At 38.8% G+C, this 21,877-nt stretch overlaps 1 long non-coding RNA gene across 20 annotated transcripts in view; it reads right to left on the bottom strand.

The window, feature by feature from the left end:
- LOC101738340 (voltage-dependent L-type calcium channel subunit beta-2) overlaps nt 1–21,877 on the bottom strand; it is a 234,453-nt gene that overhangs the window by 73,417 nt on the left and 139,159 nt on the right. For 18 of the 20 annotated variants that reach the window (XR_005244616.2, XR_009973057.1, XR_009973060.1 and 15 more), the window contains one exon: nt 15,208–15,243. The exons of the other annotated variants lie outside the window; for them this stretch is intronic. This is a non-coding gene — a long non-coding RNA (voltage-dependent L-type calcium channel subunit beta-2). The remainder of the gene's footprint in view (nt 1–15,207; nt 15,244–21,877) is intronic. 20 annotated transcript variants of the gene reach the window in all.

Below are 21,877 nucleotides of genomic sequence, written 5' to 3'. Positions count from 1 at the left end.
ACGAAAAATGACCAACTTTCTGTATACTTACAGAATGACCAACTTTCTGTATACTTACAGAAAGTTGGTCATTTTTCATAAATATATTTATTATTTTTATCAATCAAAATACGCACCCGTGATATCGAGGCATCTCTGCCAGCACACTGGTAATTTTTCAATGCCCTTCTTGAAAAAGTCACGTGTACGGGAACTAAGAAAGTCTTCAAAGACATTGTATCACTGCCTTTCGGGTAATTTTTTTATTTTTTACCTGCCAACAAGTTGTCGACGCATAGACCCAGCAAAGCGGTGCTATTTCAAAGGGGAATCGGATTTTCTCAACGGGTCGTGATTCCGGTCCGGTAGTTGATTCATTCGCGAAGCGATTGCCCTTGAGTTGTTAGGTCTCTTTTGGAGGCGTTCGGGTAGCTGTTAGCAAATCCCGCCCCTCCTGGCTGAGCCTGCCTGTCCTGATGAGACTGGAAAGATCTCCGAGCCACCAGTAATCCCTCAATCTTAAAAAAAGATGTCGAAACTTTAGAAAAGTAGAAAGTGTGTCGACGCAAGGTCTGGTGGGTAAGGTGGATGACGCAAAGCTTCCAACCCTAGCTCTTGTAGCTTAGAGATCGTCTGTTGTGCCATATGAGGTGGAGCGTTAACCACGCTTGGCCGAAGATTCGAGAATATTCCGACCATCATTGTGTCCAGTTCCTCCCAGTATACATACACAGTAATGCTGGTGCCATTTGGGAAGAAGCTGTGATGAATTATACCGAAAATAGACCGCCAAATACCAACCAAGACTTTTTAAGAGTAACTTTTTGTTTTTTTTTCGTTCATTTTCGTTTTTTAGAATATAGCGCCAGCCATCCGTAAATTATGTTTTAAATGGCCGGTACTATAAAATGGAAAGCTCATAAGTAAAAATCTATTATAATTTACAGGCACAGTTTCGGCTACTGAAATGCTTGAGTTTAGTTAAAAACTCATAGTATGTAATATTCTTTGTTGGATTTCTTTGGTGGATCGAGTCAGAAATGATGAAATCCATCAAAGAACCAAAGTAAGCGACATAGCTCTAAAGATTAGCAAGCTGAAGTGGCAATGGGCTGGACATACGTGTCGCAGAACCGATGGCCGATGGAGCAGACGTGTTCTGGACTGGAGACCGCGTACCGGTAAGCGCAGCGTTGGGCGTCCCCCTGCCCGTTGGACCGATGACTTGCGGCAACATGCTGGGAAAGATTGGATGCGGATGGCGGAGGATCGTTCATTGTGGCGGACTTTGGGAGAGGCCTACATCCAGCAGTGGGGAGATACAGGCTGATGATGATATAATATTCGTTCCATTGAATTCCGAAACTTTTTTTTTTTTCTACCTGTGCTGATAGCCTTGAGAGGCTATTTCAGCTTACCCTAGCTTGTGTAGGTGAGCTCACGGGGCTCAAACCGGAGAATTGCTAACACCGCCCTAGCAAGAGCAGTGCTTCGCAGAATCTACCACCGGGTCGGAAGCGCGACCCACTGAGAAGATCCGGCGAGAAACTCAGTGGACTGTATCTGTGGGTTAATTCGCTCGTCGGGCCCTTCGTCGCAAGCGACGGGTTCGACGAGGACGGTGACCGGTGCTTGTATTGCCTAAAAGCACCGTTAATGGATCAGGAGGATCCGTGATGACGTGCTTTGGGCGACGTCGACGGTTTACCATTCGGTCTGCAGGATCGGGTATGTAGTTTCCAGCGGCCACGACAAGAGGGTTCTCATGTCGTGCCGTCTTCTCAAAGTGGCGCAGCGATGCCGACTGTAGATACATACTGACGGGGTCGAGCTCCAGGTCATCGTGGAGGTCCACGTTCCCCTGGAACCATGGTGCTCCGACGGCTATCCTGCAGAATCGGGATTGTATAACCTGAAGGGGTCTCAAGTTGGTGCGGGCCGCGTGAGCGAATACTACGCTTGCATACGTCATGACGGGGCGTATGCAAGTTTGGTAGAGGGTTACCTTGTTACGGAGGGACAGTTTGCTTCGTCTACAAAGCATTGGGTAGAGTCGTCCTAGTATAAACGCGGCGCGATCGCGTACCGTTTTTACGTGGGGACGGAATGTCATCCCTCTGTCGAGGGTGACGCCTAGGTATTTGACCTTCGAGGCCCACGGTATGGGCTGGTCAAAGAGAGTGATGGGGCTAACGGCGGAGGTGTTTACGCGCCTATTCGGGAGTGGGGTGCTCGAAGTGGTATTCGGAGGGCGACCCCTTTTGAATAGCACCGCTATGCTTTTCGTGGGGTTGATGTCTATTCGCCACTTCCGGAACCACTGTCCCATGGTGGTTACTGCGATCTGGAGTCGCTGATGAAGCAACGACATCTTCCTACACGAGTAGTAGATAGCCATGTCATCGGCGAAGAGCGCTAGATGGGTCTCCGGAGACCGGGGTATATCGTTGATATACAAACTAAATAGTAACGGAGAGAGCGCGGAGCCTTGCGGGACTCCGGCAGTCAGTTGGCGGGGACGAGAACGAGTTCCCTCTACTCGATATCGAAACGAACGGTTCGACAAGAAGTCTCGTATGATGAGCACGAGTCTGTCTGGCACTCCCATGTTGTACAGTTTGTAGATCAAACCGTTGTGCCAGACTTTGTCGAACGCCTTCGCTACATCGAAGAAGAGGGCGCCGGTCGGGATTTGTTTACGCCTATTTAGCCCTATTAAGATGTGCTCCGTGAGGCGGTGCACTTGTTGTACGCACGAGTGTTTGGCGCGGAATCCAAACTGCTCGTCTATTAGAATTTTATTCGCGGTAACGAAGTCCCAGAGGCGTTTCCGAAGGAGCCGTTCGTAAATTTTGCCTATCGCTGGGAGGAGACTAATCGGACGGTTTCCGAAACATTCTATTATTTCAAACTTCTATAAATTTATTTAAAGCACACGTACTATTTTAAGCGTTCACGTATTTACTCACTACATACTATTAATCACACCTACGTGTGAATAGTATAAAAATGTCTTCTAAAATAATTAGTTATTTTGTATTGTAATTTTGTCCCTTCGCCATATTAAAGTAGGAGGCAAACGATTATCGACCTTATAGTGCAGTGACACAGAACTAAAAAAAACACTGATAGGCTTTTAAAGCCTTATTTTGTTAAAACCACAATTATTTTGAATTTAAAGTAGTTATTTTTATCAAACCAACAAATTGTCTTGTCTATTACAAACTTTTGAATACAGAAGTTGTGTTGATTTCAATATTACATAGACTCATTTTAGTTCAAGTTCTAACTCTATATAACGTAAGGTTGATATTGCCGTGTGTTTTGCAGTAATTTTCGATGTCAACAATGTACGTGATACTGTCGCCAAGTGTTGGATTACACAGTACATCGATGCAGTGTTGCCAGAGTGTTGAAAGGAAATTGCGGTAAATTCATTCAGTAACTTTTGAAAATTTGTTTAATAAAATAACTCTTCTAAATATTGGTAAGAAAAGCTGGGATTATGGTCATGCGTCATGTGGTGTAATCAAGCGATAAAGACGTGGTTAAGAATCCGCGGATATGTTACGGCTTGTGAATAGATTTGCCTAAATCTATTCAATCATTGAGTGTGCAGTGATCCGGCATAACACATAGGCGCATCAAATGAATTTCAGGATTAATATGATTTACATTTTTAGGAAAACAAACATTTAATATTTTAAGCCTTGATCTACGTACATTCTATTTGAAAAATGTTAATGTCTCACTTGCTCAATAAACGTATGCACATATTAGGAGCGTCTTTTGCAATTAAAGCACGATAATTGTGTGTGTAAAGGCTGTGTGCGTGTGTGCTTGCATGCATATATATTATATATGTATATGCGTTTATGTATTTCTTAGTAAACAAAAATGCTGTATTTAAATTATTTCACATAAATTGCCACACTGTTGAACTGACTGACTGAGTCTGAAACACGAAACAGCGGACTCCCTTTTAAACTGACAACACTACAAATAAAGTACTTTACAGACGACATATTGGTTTATTTCAGTAAAAATAAACACAAGACACGCACTTTTATTTCGTGTTTGCGTCGCGCACGATGGTTATAAAAATCTTTACGCACTATCTTATTAATTTGATAGTGTTTTGATGTTTACGGCCGTTTTAGATCTGAGATTCAGGGTACGTTTACTGTTCATCAAAACAAATAACAATGAAGTTTTATATAAACGATCTCTCATAACTTTTCGATGGAATACAATAATCGAGGGGAAAAATGTCTTATTTGTATCCCTGAAGTATTATAGTAAATAGGCTGTACGGTTCAAAATGCTTTTGCCACTGAACCTCGTCTATCGGTAAGAAGATTTGCGATTTTACATTCAAATTTCGAATATCGATTTAGTCGCACTGTATACAACATGACAGAACATGTAAACATTACATTGTAAAATGTGGAATGAAATGGATGCTTCAATAAAGGAAGCGTTTTAGGAAATAAAAATGTATAATAATCTGTACTGTGAGCTAAATTATAATAAACGACATTGTACATTTATTGTGAAAACATTTATTTCATTTATATCTGAGTATTGTCTAGAATTGATTTACAAAACTGAGGCAAGTAGTCTTTTTTTTATTGCTTAGTTGGGTGGACGAGCTCACGGCCCACCTGGTCTTAAGTAGTTACCAGAGCCCGTAGACACCCACGACGTAAATGCCGCCGCCTACCTCAAGACATAAGTTCTAAGGTCTTAGATTTTTATAATACAATCCAGACCAGGCATCTTATCCTTTAGGCCACCACAACTTGCACTAGACATTTTATCCATCAACTATCACAAAATATTTCTAAACCAAAAGAGACAAAAAACACTGTTATATATAGTATAGTTTTATTCAAAAGACATAACTATATCATTAAATGTAAACAATACTTTAATTTAATAGGCTGTATATTTAAAAAAAAAAACGTTTGATTTCCTCTTAAACTGTAACAAACGTGGCGCCATTTAAAAATAAATCAGTATATGATCCGACCACGGATCCGACCGAGTTATTCGAGCGGGAAATGTGTGAAACAAACGTAAATATATCAACGAAGCGCCGTATAATAATATAGCACAGATAAAACTTACATAGAAGCATAATGAAGCGGTTCGGGATGCAAGAAAATAAAGGTAGGTGGATACGGCAATTTGAATTTTTTTTTAATTAGCGTTTGAGCTTCTTTTTTTTCTACCTAAGCTGATAGCCTTGAGAGGCTATTTCAACTTCATCCTAGCGTGTAGGTGAGTTCGCGGGACTCAAAATAGAAGTGTTGCTAACACTGGCGGGACGATGACCGGTGCTTGAGGTACCTAAAAGCACCGTTAATGGTTCGGGAGGATCCGTAACGACGGGTTTTCTCTGCAGTAGTTTACCGATTGAAATGCGCCTGTGATCTTTTTGACGTCTTTTAGTCGTCGTGAACACTGATGATTAGGTGGGGATCGGTCTGCCTTCTGAGGCAATAAGTTCCAGGTTTACGCGACGTAATAATGTTTTTATTATGTAACAACGATACATGGTGATACAAGGGTGATACAAAAGGGTGGTCACGACCCTCAGCAATGAGGAATACGACGCAAGGAGGAGGATGTAACAACGAACGACTTGACACTTATTCAAAGACAATCCTTGCCTGTATTCTGCGTAATATTATCCTACGCATTTAAATTGCATAGGAATCATTTCAGTTTCAAAGGTATTCATTCATATATCGCTTTTTACGTTGCAACCTAAACTTCAACTCAAGATGTCTAGTAGTATTAATTTTGACGTAACTATAAACTCTAAATTAGATTGGCTATGAAACCGTCTTCCAATTTACCAATAAAGAAGGACATATTTTGTCGTTAATACTTGTGATTCGATTGTCTCATTACAATTTCTCCGTTTCATACAAAAGTATTTGTAGTGTAGATAATATTTTTCCCACTGAGTTTCTCGCCGGATCTTCTCAGTGGGTCGCGTTTCCGATCCGGTGGTAGATTCTGCGAAGCTCTGCTCTTGCTAGGGTCAGTGTTAGTATCATTCCGGTTTGAGACCCGTGAGCTCACCTACTAGTTAAGGTTACGCTGAAATAGCCTCTCAAGGCTATCAGCTTAGGTAGGAAAAAAAATTAAAAATATTTTTTTATAATTTATTTATTGCGGTGATATATGTATATTACATAATATGAGCGAGGTTATAAGGCTGTAGGTTAATGTAAATTGGTTACCGGATCCCGCAGACATCAAAATGTGCATGTCGCCTACCTTGAGACATGAGGCCGAAATGCAAGTTGTATTGCTCTCCCTCCCTCATCATTATCATCAGCCTATAGCAGTCCACTGTTGGACATAGGCCTCTCCAATTGCTCGCCACTGAGCACTCTCTCTCCCTCCCTATAGGACACAATTACAATTATTCTATTTCCGACCTTTTAGTTTTCCTGCCTAAGCTGCTAAACTAGGGAACTATGCCAGCGTAACCGGGTGAGGTTTTCGACAATAGATCTGTCCCACAAGCCACATCCAACTAATTTCGTGCGTCGTGACAATAACGAGTGCATTCCGCCCACACGCCGAATTCTATATTACACGTTGGCGACACAGAAAGTTGCCACATCGTTGTGAATTATGACCCCGGTCCACCTCAAGCGCCCGTTTTACCGTTTCCAAAGATGCGATTACGCATTATTTTGTTTACTTCTACATTGAATACGTTTGAAGTAAATGATGCACTTAATTTTTAAGTCAATTTTAGTGAATTATTTGTTTATTAACTTTGGGACGGTTTTTCTTTCAGAGAACACGTTACTAAGTAATTTATGAGAAACTGCAGTGTTTTGTGTAATCGTTAATTATGTTGAAACATTGTATACTGCAATTAGTTATCTTCTTCAAATCTCCTTTTTTTTTTCTTTATAGCCTCCCTTACCTTATCCCACTAGGTGGGGTCGGCACAGCTAATTCTTCTCTTCCATTCTCTTCTATCAGCCGTCATCTCAACACTCACTCGCCTCTCTCTCATATCTTCATTCACACACTTCATCCATGTCTTCTTTGGTCGACCTCTTCCCCCTCTACCTTGCACTACCGTTTCCATACATTTCCATTCAAATATTTAAAAAAAATAAGCTTACCAACAAACAGAGCAAAGTTACTTAAATAGTGGCCTTGCGATATGTTTTTTTTTACCGTCCATCTGACGTTAAGTGGGTACCGGGGTCCATAGATATCACAAAATGAATCACGCCACCCATCTTTAAATATAACATAAGTTACAACTGTGTGGTGTAATGGCTATCCCACAGTTTTCAAACCGGTGTTGGTACCGATCCGTGAGGGCTAACGAGACGGCCTACCACCAGTTTTACTTTTCATGAGTTTCTATTACATTATATTATTCGTTCATCATGGATATAATTTACTAACATTGGTTAAATATGTATTTCATTAGAGAAATTGCTACCTGTTTGCCATAATTTAACACCGGGACTATCGCATCGGATTTGAACATCAGGTGTCTTATCCCGTCTCAAATTCGTATAATACGTAATAAAGTATTTTTGCATTATAGTACGAGTATGTATGAACTTGGAATAAAATCTCTTTAGCTTATAGTATTTGTATCTGGCTGGTTTTGGAATCATTAAAAGTTTCAATTTTAAAAAAGATAATTCCAAATTCAAATTAGGAAAATGTGTAATTTTTATTTATTTTTCGTGCTGTCAAGATGAGTAAATCTAATGAAGAAATTCGATACATTTTAGAATTTTACTACAAAAAAGGTAAAAATGACACGCAAGCCGCGAAAAAAATTTGCGATGTTTATGGACCTAGTGCAGTGTCTGTGAGAGTAGCATAAATTTGGTTTAAGCGTTTTCAATCCGGAATTTTTTATGTTAAATATGCATATCGCTCTGGTCACCCTATTATGGATAAAATGTATAACAGTAGTTAAGACGTAAATGAAGAACTGGGAATTGACCACAAAACAGTTTTGGCGCATTTGAAAAAAACTGGGTGCGAAAAAGGCCGTGGTCAAAGGCCGGTCAGGCTTCACAGACTGTGGCGAAACCCGGGTTAACTCGCAACAAAGTGATGCTGTGCGTCTGGTGGGATAGGAAGGGCATTATTCATTATGAGCTGTTACCACCAGGCAGGACCATCGATTCTGAAATCTACTACGAACAGCTGATGAGATTAAAATAAGAAGTTGAGAGAAAGCGGCCGGAATTAATCAACAGAAGGGGTGTGATTTTTCAGCATGATAACGCTAGACACATATTTAGCCACTCAGCAAAAATTAAGAGAGCTTGGCTGGGAGGTGTTAATGCATCCGCCGTATAGTCCTAACCTTGCACCTTCAGATTTCTACCTGTTTCGGTCTCTTCAGAATTCTTTAGGCAGTGTCAGGTTAACATCACGAGAGGACTACCAAAACCAATTGTCGCGGTATTTTAATCAGAAGCCCCAAAATTTCTATAGCAATGGGATCTAGTCCGCCATACCTACAAGATGGTAAAAAGTTATCGAACAAAATGGTACCTACATACTTTAGTTAAATGTAAATAAGCTATATTAAAAAATGTTGTGAATTTTCTTAAAAAATTCGAAGAAACTTTTTGCCCAACCTTACATATACGAGTATATGTATATATATTTTTTCTTTTCTTTTTTATTGCTTTGATGGGAGGAAAATGTGGGTATATGTCCCAGTGCGGACTTCAAATCTGAATACAAACCTTATCCGAATTAAATAAATAACTCATCACAATTATTATAGTGAGATTAGCAAGGTAGAGGGGGAAGAGGTCAGAGGTCGATCGAAGAAGACATGGATGGAGTGTGTGAATGACGATATGAGAGAGAGGAGTGAGTGTTAAGTGATAGAAGAGAATGGAATAGAAAAATTCGCTGTGCCGACCCCACCTAGTGGGATAAGTGGAGACAAAGAAGAATTATTATAGTACTTTAACAATATCGTTAGACGAACAAAGAGCCAGGGAGGAAGGGGATTTGCTAACAGCTACCCGAGCGCCTGCGGAGGACACCTAACAACTCGAGATAGCTGCTTCGCGAATGAATCTACTACTGGATCAAATTTATAAGTACCCCATCGCTTACGCCATGGAACAAAGAGTATTTACTTTCACTCTATGGATCTCCGACGCGTCTCCTCTAATACGGTGTCTCCTAATGCGTGGCTTACTATGGTTGAAGTATAGATGGCTGCTTCTATCTGATAAATAATGATTTTCACCTCTAATTTATCTTTATGCAGCTGCTTGGCTGTACCCCTAGCATTACCATGGTGACTGGATACCATCAGGTGGCTCGTATGGTCGTCTGCCTACAAATGCAATATAAAATAGGTACCACACAGATTGTGTTATTACTATAGTATAGCTTACGTAAATACAGCTTAATAAGTGACATTAAAAAGCCAAAATCAAAGAAAAATCGAGCGGCGTACCAAAAAAAAAATAGAAATCTCATCATCTCCACGTGCTCGTTGCGACGGAAGCGCGTCCCCCCTCCCTGTAAAGTCCTTTCCGCACCCCACCGCGCCACTCGCGGCTATTTCTAGTAGCGGCGACACTTGTCCTTTAACTGAATGTTTCGATACGACTTTTCTTCGCCACAGAACCATTAATGTTATAGATAGAGAGGCTTCACTTAATTATCTTGTTTTTGTTTCGAAACATTTTGTGATACACGATTGCTATCTAAATTTAATCAAGTAAAAACAAAACTGACATAATTCAGATCTTTCAATATTTTTCATTTAATCCAAGATAATTTTTATTATTGGATAACGATAAAAAGATGTATGAAGAAAATCCATATTTCTTAACCTTTGCGTTTTTTTTATTTCATTCAGAGCGAAGTAATCATATCTCGAGGTCTGTCGGATTATTTGACTTGGGTATAGGTACGAAAGAATAATATGGCATGATAACATCAAAACTAGTTTTAATTACGACTATCACGCACAAACCGAAAAAAAAGAAATCATAATGGAAGGTAGTGTACAGAGGTGCATTAAAAGCCTTTTTTTCATATTCCACAGCCACGTGTGAGAGAGCTTGTACGAAGAAACGTTTTGTATTATTTTATATTACTGGTAGTAGGACCTCTTGTGAGTCCGCGCGGGTAGGTACCACCGCCCTGCCTATTTCTGTCGTGAAGCAGTAATGCGTTTCGGTCTAAAGGGTGAGGCAGTCGTTGTAACTATACTGAGATTTTAGAACTTATATCTCAAGGTGGGTGGCGCATTTACGTCTATGGGCTCCAGTAACCACTTAACACCAGGTGGTCTGTAGGCTCGTCCATCCATTTAAGCAATAAAAAAAATGAATAAAATAAATATTATAATGCCACTTCTATAATTACTATTGCATCGCTTGCGTTACAGACTTCGGCATGCGCGTGAACCGCCGCGACGCATCCGGCGAGATGAGACCAAAACGAAACGAGCACGTGCTGCTCTCTTTACGTACTAATAATAATACTTAATTAAAGTTTAGTACATTTCCAATTTACACGTGTAGTAGTATTGTCGATCAAATGTAATCAAGATATGGACGTCGCGTATTGAGGTTGGCCTTTTCATGAGTTTAGTAACATGCAAGAGATTCATATCCTAGCTTGAGTTCATGTATGTGTCGAATTTATTGAAATATGTCTCAAAATTATAGCTTTCAAATCGGTGAAAATACAACTTAGAGTTAGAATTCACATCTCGAAGTCGGTGTCGATTACACGTTATAGTACTTAGTGAGTTTTTGGTAACCATTTGACACTAAATGGACAGTGAGAACATTCACCCGTACGTAAATAACAAAAATAAAAAAATATGTGTGGTGTCGTGGGACACCGGATAGGAACGAAGTTCCTTATTATAAAAATATTAATTGTAAGTTCTATTCGTGCTATAAAGAAATAAAACTGGAGGTTTCGCAACAACCCACGGTCTTTCGGTAACGTGCGAACTTATTGTGGTACACTTCACGGTTTTTTGCATAAGAGTTAGTGTATTGCGCAAACGAACGCTCTGAGATCGTGGTCAATGAATGATAAAAAAATAAGTTATTTTTTGTACGTTATTACAAAGTTAAGTCGTACACTGTGTGCATTACTAATAAAAATCTTACGTTACGGACGTTTTTTTCCGATTAGGGTACCCCTACGCATCGTCCCATAATGAACTTCGTTCCAAAATTCCGCTAATCCTAATTACCATTGGCATGATTTTAAATCTATTTCTCCTTCAATAAAATCTGACAGGACCTAAAGTCGAGAATATCTTGTTTCTACTATCGCTGTGACTCGTGCGAATTCCAGACTTTACCAAAAAAAAAGTATGATCGAATCTAAGAAAAAAAACTTTTATATTTCTTATTCATTTACAAAATATGTTGTGAAGCTGAGTAACAACCGGACGTAATTATTGTTGTTACACGAATACTCGGTGCCGTATGTATAGGGTATGGTTTGGTCGTTATCGCTGTTTTGATTTTGTTTAATTTATAAAAGGAAAACTTTCCGCCTATTTCCGTCGTGAAGCTGTAATGCGTTTCGGTTCGAAGGGTGGGGTAGCCGTTGTAACTATACTGACACCTCGGAACTTATATCTCAAGGTGGGTGGCGCGTTTACGTTGTAGATGTCTATGGGCTCCAGTAACCACTTAACATCAGGCGGACTTTGAGTTCTTCCATCAACCCAAGCAATAAAAAAAAAAAATGTTTTAATAACGCTATTATGCATGCGGTGGAGAAGATTTATACGGACTGAAAAAATTTAGATTACCGTGCTTTGCCATTGGATTCCAAATTTGTTTAAGTACATTTCAATTTCATTTTCTTATGTAAAACGAATTTTTAGGTAATATCTCTCTATTAAGACTATTATAATATTTATAAGATTAAAATTATAGCAAAGTTATTTTATACCATCTTCTGGTGTTTGTGCTATCGTGGATGCGTACCATTTCTTCACTTTAAAGGATGTTAAGAGATCACGAATCCTAAACGTGAATAAATTTCTAGCTTAAACAAAAATAATACTAACTATCTAACTATGAACTATGAATCTAATAATACTAACTATGAAGTCGTCGTGGCCTAAAGGATAAGACGTCCGTTGCATTCGGATGTTCGTATCCCGCAGGCGGGTACCAATTTTTCTAATGAAATACGTACTTAACAATTGTTCACGATTGACTTCCACGGTGAAGGAATAACATTGTGTAATAAAAATCAAACCCGCAAAATTATAATTTGCGTAATTACTGGTGGTAGGACCTCTTGGGAGTCCGCACGGGTAGGTACCACCGCACCGCCCCGCCTTTTTCTGCCGTGAAGTAGTAATGCGTTTCGGTTTGAAGGGTGGGGCAGCCGTTGTAACTATACTGAGACCTTAGAACTTATATCTCAAGGTGGGTGGCGCATTTACGTTGTAGATGTCTATAGGCTCCAGTAACCACTTAATATCAGGTGGGCTGTGAGCTCGTCCACCAATCTAGACAATAAAAAAAAAGTAAACATTTTTAGTATTGGTAAGATAGTAACGCGCAAAATATTTTCTAGAACTGTCCACATTTAACTATTAACAAATTAATTAGAATTATTCAGCTCAATCATATTCATTCAGTTAACTAATGTTTACTATTACCGTTTAAAAATGGTCGAGAAAGACACATTACATTAAAATGTAAATAACAAAAAAGTACGAAGAAATTATTCAAGGAAAAGATAAAATCTGAGCTATGGATGAACTTTATTAAATCCCGCGCAAAGCAAGTCGATCTTACGATTCCGAGTATACATTACAAATCATTTATGAGTCATTTATATTTTGGTTTGTAGATCTTTATCTAAGTTAAAGATAGTTAATAATAAATTATTCTGTGTAGGTACCTAATATTTGTGATTACTAATAAGCTACAGGTTTACATTTGTCATCAATAGATGGCGTTGTTCATTTTTTAAATCCTGTACTATAGGTATCTTGGTGCTGTTCTAATTGGAAATAAAAGCTTTATTGCGAATGATTAAATTTCAAGTTTTTTAAGAAACCGCGGCAGTATTATTATTTGATAATTAAGATAGCTCTGTGTTGTTTTTCATTGCTTCATCCCACTCAAAATTATATGAAATTTCAAGCTGCATTACAATCGTACGAATGATTTTCGAACGTAATAACATGTAAGTCTTCCGTAGCCTCTTAAAGCTGTCAAGACATTCGAAACATCAAACATTTTAGAATGATAAGAATAAAAGCGACGTATTAACCATTCACGAAAACCGAAGAACTTTTATGGTAACGGTGATTCAGATTATTGGGATCCACGAGGCTCAAACGAAGGTCTGTGACAATAGACGCGATGACGACGTATATAAAACGTCGCCTGATTCACTCTAGAGCTGAGCTCGTTTTAACAAATGTACTAACTATTGAAATTAATCAGAGGGCTCTATCTGCACGGGTAAAAAGTTTTTTAGCCTTTAATCTAAAATCTTGTTTATTCGCACGAGTAGGTACCATTGGTCTGCCTAGTTTTGCTGCAAAGCGAATACTCGATCGGGCTCAAAGCGTTGTACAGCTGCAAAGCGATACAATTGAAGCTCATCTGACAATAAGCGGCTATGATCTCTATGGCACTTGGATTCGCATTAGGTTGACTGCGAGCTGAGACATTCATCTACTTTTTTTTTTTTTTTAGATGTGTGGACGAGCTCACATCCCATCTGGTGTTAAGTGGTTATTGGAGCCCATATACTTCTACGACGTAAATGCGCCACCCACCTTGAGATATAAGTTCTAAGGTCTCAAGTATAGTTACAACGGTGCCCCACCCTAAAAAATGAAACGCATTACTGCTTCAGGGCAGAAATAGGCGGGGTGATGGTACCTACCTGCGCGGACTCACAAGAGGTCCTACCACCATATATATAAAACCATATATAACAAGTTCTATATGAAGCTGGAATGAGACACCGGAAGATAAATTCAGAATTGCAAAAGATTGTTCAAAATAAACAAAGCTGCAATATGCACTCTGAACAGTCCCCGGGATCCATCTACTAGAAGGAAATTTCGTAGCAAGTCACGAGATTAAGTGATTCAGGATAACTGTTTCTTTACATGAACTACAGATGGCGCTACACGCTACACATTTAGACTCAAAACAATCTCAAACTAGTCATAATACAAAAATTTCCTGTTTGAATATGTTCAACTGAATCTAAATTTATATGTAGTCGATTACTAATGTTATTACGTGTGGTCCTGTGAGTGGTAATGTATTTTTGTTACAAAAAATCGAGATGACTTACAATGTCGTTGTGTATAGAGGACTATAGAGGAGCATAGAGGACATTTTACACCGTGTCTCTGTACATTCGATATTGATGGAATCATTATGCGAGTTTATTTTAGCTTAATTGAAGCCATGCTCTATTGATGGAAAAAAGACGTTTATTTTTTTATGCCTTGTATGAACTGACCACTTGATTACGCGATTACCACAATCTACCTTCAGAAACACGGAGATCAATGTTTTGGCCGAACTGTATTTTTTATGTTTGAAAAGTTACTGGTGGCCCGGAAGCCTTTCCAGTTTTACCAGGGCAGGTGGGCGCACAAAGACTCAGCCAGGAGGGGTGGGATTTGCTAACAGCCACCCGAGCGCCTCCAAAGGAGACCCAACGACTCAAGAGTAGCTGTTTCGCGAATGAATCTACTACCGGATCGGAATCGCGACCCGCTGAGAAGATCCGGCGAGAAACTCAGCGGGCTGATGTTTAGGTTAGGTTGCACGTCGATACTTCTTCCCAATTTTAAATTTGATTTGACTAAGAAAAATCCAAATTATTCACATACGATTTTTTTAACAGACCTACAAGCAAAATAGACACATCTCAATCAATTCAAAGCAGAAAACAATAAATACACAAACAACAGTTAACATTTATTTATATACACGAGAATGGGATGTGACGCTTGTCTAAACAGTACGCACCATGCAATGTATCTTCCGAATTAGAATAAATAAGATACAAAAAATAAATGAAAAAATAAAAACAAAAAAAAACGAAACTATAGCAGGATATTTTTATTTGTTTCACCGGCAAAGCAATGGTCATGATCGTGAAATTGAATATTATTATTATTATTTTTTTTACTTTTTTTTTTCAACTTACCTTTGACGATATTAGCGTCAATGTAGGCGACGATTCCTGTGAAACAAACAATGGATATCCTGCTTTAATTGCCCAATTTTTTTTGTTTTCAAATATAATTTAGGAAATAAAAATAAATAAAAATTTGAAAAAAATTAAAATAGGTACATGCTACGTTTTAAAATTTCTACTAACAATATAAAAAATGTTTACATTTGTGTACCTACGGATTTGTGAGACTTAGGCCGTTTTCCAATTACAGCACAAGAGCGCATTATGCGGCATAATGCTCAACTAAGCTTCAGCATAATTCGGCATTGTGCGTCACTGAGTCGCATTATGCTCTGTAATTAACCATTACTTAATGGTAGTTTTCCAATAACAGGCATTATGCGACTCAGTGACGCACAATGCCGAATTATGCTGAAGCTTAGTTGAGCATTATGCCGCATAATGCGCTCTTGTGCTGTAATTGGAAAACGGCCATACATACATCTACGTGGGTGCATTTCGATCACGCGTAATTTAAGTTCTACTTTTATTTAGCCTATAAATAATTCGTCAGTACAGACAATTAAATACACAATCTTTAACAAAAAATACCTTAAACGTTTTATTGAATGAAGTAAAAACATTATTACGCAAATAATTATACCGGAAATGTTCTTTTTTTTTCTCAAATTAAAAACAAACCGATATCTATTAAATTATGCTATAAAGCCGAACGTACATCAAACAGGCTTAATACGAGTATTTATCGCGTTATTGTTCAACCTCAGATGAGATTAAATAATTGTTATTTAATTTCGTTCGACGATTTGCAGTCACGGAAGATGATATGGCAGATTTTGTGCTCATTCTACGATAATCGTTGTACTTATGAATACGTTTGCTACGTTTGAAAATATAGTAAAAAAAATATATCATAAATAGATAGAATGTGGTGCTACTTCCTTCTAAGAGTAGACAATAATAATAAATTTATATGAGAAAAAAGGGTGTGTGTACTTATGTACTTTATTTAGTTATACTTTATAGGTTATATAAGTTATACTTATATTTTAACGTTATAGTTATACTATATAAGTTATACTTTATTTTTATTAAATTTTTTTTTTTTACTTTTTATTTAAATTTTAATCAATTTGAAAAAAAATCGATTAAACAACATCCTCAAACACGCATATTGGACATTCCTTTTCTTGACATCGTATAAATTCGGTAATTCTCGGTACGGTTCGGAAAGTTCACCTGCGGCTATATTCAGACTCGCCAAGTTACGTCGGTCGTATTGTAATGAGCGATTTAGTGGGCAACTTCATTCTGTTAATTTTGAGTCACGGTGCGCGCGCATCGTAAAATTTCACTCTCATCAATTTTTCATAACGCGCTTAAAGAAGTATAACTTCAAAAACAAACAAACAAAGCTTCAAACATTTAATTTTAAATCATAGACTAATCAATATATGAACGTAAATAATATTTAATTATTTATTAAAACGTAAAAATAATGTTTTGTAATTTGTTTTCTCGGATATTTTTATTCCACGTAACGGATGGACAAGCTGATGCTTATTAAAAATTTATCGTACCAAGTCATCGGATGTGCGAACGGCTTAAGGACGCAAATACAAAAGCAGTGTTGGACTCGTACAAAAACAATTCATAAAAACTGCACGGTAATCGCTTTAGATGTTCTAGTTAAACGAGCTTTAGAGCTTATTGTCTACAAGGACGGTAGGGAGGACCTCTTGATCGTAGCTTCGACCGCGGACATTGGGAAGCTGCCAACTATAAAGAGCTCTTTGTATGCAGTAAAATTAATATGGCATGTTTGATGAGATAGCAACGATGTCGAAATGAGAGCGCCTTGCAATATTGAAGTCATGATTGTAAGACTGACCGCTTACGTAATGCACACAGCTGAAAGACTGTAATTGATTTTAGTAAACAGAACGAAGGGTTGCAAGCTCGCACAAGTGTAGAATAGAAGTTGTTAAAAGCATAATGGTCGCTGGGATCACTTATTGTTTGAGGCCACCAATTAACATAATTACGTTAAGGAGATTAAATGTTTCGGATTGTCACATTGTTGTCCAAATGCTTCTAAAACGAAGTCCAGCTCTTTATATCTCAGCAGATTTATGTCAACACTTAAAGGAAAGCCTAAAATCTTACTACAACACAAGATATTGCTTCGTATTGTAGATTTTTTTTCGAGTAAGAGACCAAAATAAATGTCGTACTAACTCTCTGTCTGCGCCTAGAGTTTTTCGGGCTAAACAACTCCCCTTGCGACTCCCTTCTTTCTCACCCGACGTCCGATCTCTTCCCAGGATTAGAACCCGGGCAGTGTAGGTGGTACCCGCAGTCAACACTGTAACTAGATCTAGCCCGTCAGGACATGAGATGGGCGATCCCGCTAGTGTTCCAGGATACGCCGCTGGGTCAGAACCAGTTTGCTGGCTCGGAAGGCGATGCAAAGCCCTCCAAATTGCTCCTCCATATTAAGCTCAAGAGACGACGACTACGGTCTGGGATCCCACCTATCCTCCTAATACCAGCGCCCTAGTGTTCGTATTGTAAATTAGACGTACTTTTTTAAAAATCAAGAATGATACGGTCATCTCTAGGCGTGATTTACTGTATATTTTAAGTTTAGCATTGATAACTTTTTAGATATGCTATTGGACGGACGTAAAAAAACTTTTGCCTAACAGAATCGATAAAAAGTTAATTTAAAAAATACGCAAAAACCATTGTATTGCATGTGAGCACCTTGCGAGCCGCGTCACTCCCTAAATTATCCTGTCACGCTCAACTATAAAATGCAATTGGTTATTTTTTATAACTTTGAAATCGCTTAGAACAGTATTTCTTACAAAAACAAGGAACATTAAACTTTAAGCGGATGTCATAGTGTTTCTTTTAGAAAGTGCATTGATTGCTTATGTGTAGCACGACCAGCATTTTTCGGGTGATGAATAAATAAACCAAATAATATATATGAAAATTGTTGTTGTTAGTATTGAATAAGGCTAATCGCTTTGGTTGCTATATCAGTGGGCGGTAGCTTTGCTGTGCTGGTTTTTATAGCACCGGTAACTACTTATCATGACAGCTGCACTGTACTCTTTTCTACATTTGAAGAAGAAAAGTACAGAAAAATGGTGTCAAATATCTTACAATACCTATACCTACAATAAATTAATCAGTAATAAAATTTATATTCTTCATAATTAATATGGTTATATTGTTAGGATGGTAAGGCGAAGCTTATAAATATTTAACTGTGTTGTAAATACATAAATATGATTTTAAGCAAATCGTGACGAAAGCAATGTGATCACAACAAAGATAATACGTCTCACACTAATTGTAAATATGTAATCTTTTTCCCCCCTACCTAATCGTTGGTAGCCTAAGGGGCTATTTAAGGGGCGCGCGGACTAATAAATAAGCCTATATATACTGACTAACAAGAAAACATCACAAGAGCGAAAAATAAAATTTTGTTGGTAAAAATTTTTCGAATCATGGTCACAGTATTGTAGAGTCAGGTTGCAAGGACAATAGGCGCACGCGTATGTACCTGCGCAAGGTGACCCGGCGGCGAAGGGCACGAGGCCGCCCTTGTGGTCCCTAAAATCGTCCCCCCACTTCGGGTACCCTGCATTCGCATGCATTGTCCGACACGCTGTTACAGAAATGACTAGTGATTTGAAAATAAATTTATCGATATTATTATCGATACTTTTGAATGAGTCAAATACAATCTGTTGTACAAAATCTGTTGTTGGTGATATTTATTAAAATATGCTGGTAATAAAATGTAATGTGCGACGCTTAGTGTCAAGACCTTAAATAAATGAATGTGTGTGTAGTGTGTAGTAAAATGTATGTACGAGTGAGTGTACGATGAAAAGTTACGATGTATAGTTTTTAATTTTCTTTATAGGTGAACGAACGCACAGCCGACACTTTTAGAAGCATAATCGAGCCACTGCAAGCTGCACGACCTTGTCTGCGAGGGAGATGTGTGATGGCTCATTACTGCTCTTCTTAATTTAAGGTCGAGCATACAGCCCACCTGATGGTGAGTGGTTACCGTCGCCCATGGGTTTCAGCAATGCCAGGGGCAGAGCCAGGTTGCAGCCTACCGTGAAGTACTACTCTCCACAAGCCTCGTTTGAAGAAGGACATATCATAGCCCTCGGGAAAAACCATGCAGGGGAGCTCATTCCAAAGCCGGATGGTACGTACAAAAAAAATCTCTGGAAACGCACTGTGGATGAACATAGTGGCTCCAGGTAGTATGGATGAACTCTACTCCGGTGGTGGGCGGTGCGATGGTAAAAACGAGATGATAGAATCATCTCAAACCATTCCTCAGAGCACTCCCCACGGAACATACGGTACAAAATATAGGGAGAAGCGAAGTCCCTCCGCAGGCCCAGAAGTTCCGAACGATCCGAGAGAATGGGATTATTGACAATCCAAACGGCCCTCTTCTCTATGGAGTGAAAATGGAAGTTGCTGGTATTTGGGAGCTACGGCCCAGAGATGGGAGCAATACTCCACGCGAGGCTGGACTTGTGCTTTATAAAGCAAAAATCTTTGTCCAGGCGTGAAGTACCGCTTCGCTCCGTTGAGGGCTCCCAGCATTTTGGACGCCAACTTGGCTTTGTCCTCCAAATGACTCCAAAATTTGACATCGCTCGAAACGTCGACCAACTATCCTGATACTCTCAGAATGTTGCAGGAATATTTCTTGGAATTGTGGCGCTATGACAAAGGGGTCGTTCTTCGCAGTGAACACGCAAACTTGTGTCTTCAGGGTCTTCAGTTTTAGACGAAAATGTTCATTTAATCTAAGATGTTCTAAAAATCACCGATGGTCATATGCTAGTCTATATTTCATTAGAGTGGGATAGCGTGTTTCCCCCCCTTCTCTCTCTCTCTCTCTCTCTTTCTTGGATACTTAAAATTTTGATTGAAGCATGACATTGACACGTGCTCTAATAACATATTCCTATAACACATTGCCCCAAATCAAAATGACCCATATACAAACAGAGTAATTAATTAATTCCAGCGAATACGTTGTTTAATTGTAGCATTGACCACGACAATCTTAAAACAATCTAAGCCTAACGAGACGTTAACGCGAAAACTTCTCAATTGTTTACTTGGAATTCGCAGTTACAAGGTCCCGTAGAATGGTCTGGAAAGGATTTTTATAAAATGTTTAATATTTCTATTATTTTTTTACCTTTCATAGCCACGACGCTATGGCGTCTTGGATAACGTGAATATCGCCTACAGTGAAACACAAGGTACCTATAACATTTCAACATTCAGTTTACTAGAATACTTATTCACCATTATAATTACAACTATTTAAGGGATTTTCATAACGATTTTCACATTTCATGAGTTTTTTTTTATATTCAGGTGCTGTTGCAAGCGCCATGATTATGGTTTGTATTGTAATGTTTTTAATATGAAAAGTCGAAAAAGCTTATAAAAATCCGTAACTTATTCACCTTTTGCACATAGCACAGAATCCTATAATCATTGTAGACAGTTCGTCTATACTTCAGCGGTTACCTGTCCCCAGTCACCTCTAGCTGCTGCAACTAAACTAACCTTTAGCTTATTAATGCTAATAATATCATGTTCTTAATAATCTTCCTCCTCCAAATAACTGCTGTTCTCAGTCGCCAAATTGCCACCTAGCATCATTAGCGTCGAACATATTGTAGGCCCAGGATCTGTGTAGTCGAAGGAGCATCTGACAATACCAACTACCAACTTTGAACAAAATTTTGGAAATCTATCGAAACACAGTTCCCAACACTAAGCGATTGTCTAAATGTAGATCGGACACTCAAAGCTTGGAGCGACAGGTGTTGAATCGATTTTAGACGTCCGCAAATCATACACTATCGATACCCGAAACGTTTTATCGAGTTGTTAAATCGATACGCCGAAACGAATTAGAGTCCGCGTGGATTAAAGTTTTTAGCAATATTATATAGGTACCTATTGTTTTTCTGATTAGGATATCTTAATAAGATGAATCAGATCATCGTCGAACAGCCACTAAACTAGTCAATATAATTCTTCTTCTTCGCTCTTCAAAGGGGGGGCGTGGATGTGCGATGAGGCTATACGTGCTGGTACCACAAGTACCACAAGATTTTGTCTCAAAGTGGTAGTTTACTAGCTCCAGGACGTGAGCTGGTCTACCCATTTGACGGTCCACAACTAGAAGTATATTGCATCATGATATCTATGGATCGAGATAACGAAAATTAAACCTACCAATGTATTAACCTACAACCACAATTTTAAGACATTCGTTTTCACTATGTAGTCTACCCGAGATCACCTTATCTTTTTTGGGTGGGTACATCGAACCTGATTGTGCTATGCTTGAAAAAAAATATTGCCCTTGTAGGCAGATGAGCAAACGGCCCTGATGGTGAGTGAGTGATGGTGAGTTACCGTCGTCCATGGACTTCAGCAATGCCAGGGCCAAGGCCGCTGCTTACCGTTCAGTACTCTTCACAAGCCTAAAGAACAAACCCTAAAGCAAATTTTTACCTCAAATCTTAAGGCGGATGGTTTACACTATAACGTTCATGGGTTCCAGTAACCACAGAATACTAGGAGCACTGCGAGCTCT

This window comes from Bombyx mori, chromosome 4 (genome assembly GCF_030269925.1).
Source record: "Bombyx mori chromosome 4, ASM3026992v2".
Classification (NCBI taxonomy): domain Eukaryota; kingdom Metazoa; phylum Arthropoda; class Insecta; order Lepidoptera; family Bombycidae; genus Bombyx; species Bombyx mori.
The sequence above is the reverse complement of the archived record's forward strand: the minus strand, read 5'-3'. Positions and strand labels throughout refer to the sequence as shown.